This window comes from Ornithorhynchus anatinus, chromosome X1 (assembly GCF_004115215.2).
Source record: "Ornithorhynchus anatinus isolate Pmale09 chromosome X1, mOrnAna1.pri.v4, whole genome shotgun sequence".
NCBI classification, from domain to species: Eukaryota; Metazoa; Chordata; class Mammalia; order Monotremata; family Ornithorhynchidae; genus Ornithorhynchus; species Ornithorhynchus anatinus.
In genome coordinates this window covers 115,334,440-115,338,597 of record NC_041749.1, presented here as the reverse complement: position 1 = coordinate 115,338,597, position 4,158 = coordinate 115,334,440, and the positions used below count along the sequence as shown (strand labels likewise).

The 4,158-nt window shown below is 50.4% G+C and overlaps 1 non-coding gene across 1 annotated transcript; it reads left to right on the top strand.

Moving 5' to 3' along the window:
* Positions 1-3,144: 3,144 nt before the first annotated feature.
* On the top strand, positions 3,145-3,283 carry LOC114807188. Its single transcript, XR_003755241.1, has one exon. It is a non-coding gene; the product is annotated as a small nucleolar RNA SNORA7 (small nucleolar RNA).
* The last annotated feature ends 875 nt before the right edge of the window (positions 3,284-4,158 follow it).

The following is a 4,158-nucleotide window of genomic DNA, read 5'->3' as shown; positions in this document are numbered from 1 at the left end:
ATCTCCAATACTGTTGTTATCATTAACTGGGGGCCCCGAGGGTGCCCAACATTCCCTTTGCTTTCCTGGAGCCACACACACAGCCCCAGAAACCACGTTTAAATGGTGGCAGAAAGCCGAGCTGCCACCTGGCCCTCCTCTTATCCTGTTCCTGTGGGCGCAGAAGGGAAGGACGCGTGGCGGCCCCCAGCCACCGTCCACTAGGGAAAAGAACCCAAACCACCGTCTCTTCTGTCAGCGTCAGGACCCGGGTCTGGCTTTCCAACATCTGGAAAATGGGAAAGGAGAGCTGGTGCCTGCCCCATTTCTGAAAATATTATTGTTATTTTTAAGTGTTTCAGTACTGGCCCAGCACGTGGGCCCCAGGGGGAGAGAGCCGTCCAGAGCGCGGGTGTGCGTGTGCGTTTGTACTTGCATGTGCGCGTGTGCCATCCACATGAAACCCTCTGGGACGTGTGTGTTGGAAATCCAAGGCGATTTATGTCCATCTTGAAAATACACCTCCCAACCAAGCCGGAGTGGAATGTCTGTTTGGCCCATTCTGGAAATTGGCTCCTGGTGGGTTTCCCAGAATACATTTTTCCTAAACACATCAGCTTTGATAGTCAGGCGGGGTTGGGTCTGAGTGACTAACTGGAAACTCCTCCCGGACAATCAGGCGAAATGGTGGCTTTTGAGCTTGGCCGGCAGGGAGGCGGGTGGATGGAGGCCCAGGGGCAGGGGGTGAGACCGGACCCCTGGGTCCTGGTTCTTGACCCATTGGGTGACAGTCTCGTTCTGGGCCTTGGCTTCTCAAGCTGTAAAATGGGTGGGTTGGGGGCTTCTCATCTTGCCCCTTGGAACTTTATGGGGTGGGGATGGAGGGTTGGAATTGACTCCTTGAGGCCCCTGATCCTCCATCACTGGGCCAGATTCCAGCCCGAACTACAGGATAATTTTTTGCACTCCTGGGAGAGAAATCGCAGCTGAAAAATCTCTGTGTTGGGAGATCAGCAAGGCCTCGCAGGGCACTGAGAGACAAGTCCTCTCTCCAGTCCTCCCTCCCTTCCTCTGTCCTCACTTAGAACCCCTGTCTTGTCTCTGTTGAAGAACTTCCCCTCCCAGCATTTTTGCCCCCATCCCTCAGCCCTAGGGGTGACCGTCTTCCTCAATCAGTGGTATTTATTAAGAGCTTACTGTTTGCAGAGCACTGTACTAAGCACTTAGGAGAGTACAGTATAACAGAGTTGGTAGAAACGTTCCCTGCCCACAAGGAGCTTGCCTCCTACAGGAGGCAAGTTGTCTAATCTACAGTCATGTGCTGGGAGCGGTGTGGCTTAGTGGAAAGATCCCGGGCTTGGGAGCCAGAAGTCATGGGTTCTAATTCTGACTCTGCCAGTTGTCAGCTGTGTGACCTTGGGCAAGTCATTTAACTTCTCTGTGCCTCAGTTACCTCATCTGTAAAATGGGGATTAAGACTGTGAGCCTCACGTGGGACAATCTGATTCCCTTGTATCTACCCCAGTGCTTAGAACAGTGCTTGGCACATAGTAAGCACTTAACAAGTATTATTATTATTATTATTATTAAAAGGGAAAGTGGTCAGAGAAACCTTCTCCACACCATCTAGCTCATGGCTGAAAATGAGAAGAGGCAGAATAAGGAATTTAAATCCCAGAAGGGATAACTGAGATCAACTATTAATCTCCTCCAGTGGAAACACTGAGTGGACATTTGTGGGTTTGGGAGAGGGAAGTTCTAGGGAAGTGGGTGGGAGGTGACTTTCGGGATGACCTCTGTTTTACAGCTCAATCAATCAGTCTCCTTTATTGAGCACTTACTGCGTGCAGAACACTGTACTAAATGCTTGGGAGAGTACAATATGCCAGACTTGGTAGATGCATTCCCTGCCCAGAATGAGCTCACAGTCTAGAGGGGGAGACAGACATTAATATAAATAAATAAATTAAGGATAAGTACATAAGTCCTGTGGGGCTGAGGGAGGGATGAATAAAGGGAGCAGATCAGGGCGACGCAGAAGGGAGTGGGAAAAGAGGAAATGGCTTAGTCGGAAGGAGGAGATATGCCGTCAATAAGGCTCTGAAGGTGGAGAGACTAACTGTCTGTCAGATATGTAGAGGGAGGGCGTTCCAGGCCAGCGGCATGATGTGAGCTAAAGGTCGGCAGAGAGATAGTTGAGATTGAGGTACAGTGAGTAGGTTGGCATTAGAGGAGTGAAGTGTTTGGGCTGGGTTGTAGTAAGAGAGCAGTGAAGTAAAGTAGTATGGGGCAAGGTGATGGACTGCTTTAAAGCCAGTGAGGAGGAGTTTTTGTTTGATGTGGAGATGGATGGGCATATGAGGAGTGGAGAAACATGGATTGAACGTTTTGTAGAATAATGATCTGGGCAGCAGAGTGAAGTATGGACTGGAGTGGGGAGAGACAGGAGACAAAGAAGTCAGCAAGGAAGCTGATACAGTAATCAAGGCGGGGTAAGTACTTGAATTAACATGGTAGCAGTTTGGATGGTGAGGAAAAGACAGATTTTAGCGATATCATGAGGGTTGAACTGACAAGATTTAGTGACAGATTGAATATGTGGGTTGAATGAGAGAGAAGAGTCAAGGATAACGCCAAGGTTACTGACTTGAGAGACAGGAAGGATGGTGATGCTGTCTATAGTGATGGGAAAATCACGGGGAGGATAGTTTGGGTGGGAAGATAAGGAGTTCAGTTTTGGACATGTTAAATTTGAGGTGTTGGTGGAACATCCAAGTAGAGATGTCAAAAGCAGGAGGAAATGTGAGACTGCAGAGAGGGAGAGAGATCAGGGCTGCAGATATAGATTTGGGAATAATCTGCATAGAGGTGGTAGTTGAAGCCATGGGAACGAATGAGTTCTCCAAGGGAGTGGGTGTAGCTGGAGAATAGAAGGGTACCCAGAACTGAACTGTGAGGGACTCCCACAGTTGGGGGTTGGGAGGCAGAGGAGAAGCCCATGAAAGAAACTAAGAATGAGCTGCCAGAGAGATAGGAGAAGAACCAGGAGACGACAATGTCAGTGAAGTCAAGGTTGAATAATGTTTCCAGTGACGAAGGCACTGTGGACAGTGTCGAAGGCAGCTGAGAGGTCGAGGAGGATTAGGATGGAGTAGAGGCAGTTGACCCCTCTCAGGGTTGCACCTGGAGAGTTTCCAGTACTCTACCAGTCTTGGCTATGGGAAGGAGAGTCAAGCAGAGGCCTACCCATTCCATTCCTAGCTTGGGCAGTGGCTAGCGAGTGGAAGGCAATCTAACTACAAGTCAAAGCTCACCCATGCTGGGCAGCAGCAGGACAGGAGAGAATCGAGAGTGCAGACTCAAGTTTACTGCGTGAAAGGAGGCAATGGTAAACCACTTCCATATTTTTACCAAGAAAACTCTATGGATCCACTACCAGAACGATTGCAGATGGAGAGCAGGGTGTTCTGGGAGAAATGTGTCCATGGTGTCGCTATGGGTTGGAAATGACCCGACAGCATAAGACAAGAGGCAGTTGAATTTAGCAAGAAGGATGCTTACAACTTTAGAATTCTGGAATCAAAGCTGCTGGAGGCATCGGGCTGGGTCTTAATGGGAGTCGACAGACCCATCCTTCCATCCCTCCAGCATTTCAGACCCCCAGCCTGGAGCCAGAGATAGCCTCAAGCCTAGGGGAGACCCGATAGAGGAGGAGGAGAAGGAGAAGAAGGAGCAGGAGTAAGATGAGGAGGAGAAGGAAGAAGAGGAAGGGGGGGAGGAGGAGGAGGAGGAGGAGGAGAAGGAATGGGAGTAAGATGAGGAGGAGGAGAAGGAGGAAGAAGAAAAGGAGAGGGAGGAGGAGAAGAAGGAAAAGGAGGAGGCGAGGGCCCACAGCATACAATGCAAAACCCACCCTGCTCCCCATTTAGCACAGTTCTCCTTTTTAACCGTTTATCCAGCTAGAGGAGCAGAGCGGCAGCCCAGAGCACACACCTTGGCCAGACACCACATTTTTCTGGGCCACGGGGACTGGGGAGAGGGGTCAGACTCAGTTTGATTGCACTGTGTCCGGTGTCGGCGTCAGTGTCGGCGTCATCCGGTTGGACCAGCAGTCCCACAGGGTGCAGTAAAAAGCAGTCAGAAGGCAGCGGGTGCAGGGCCGGGCGAGGTGGGGAGGGA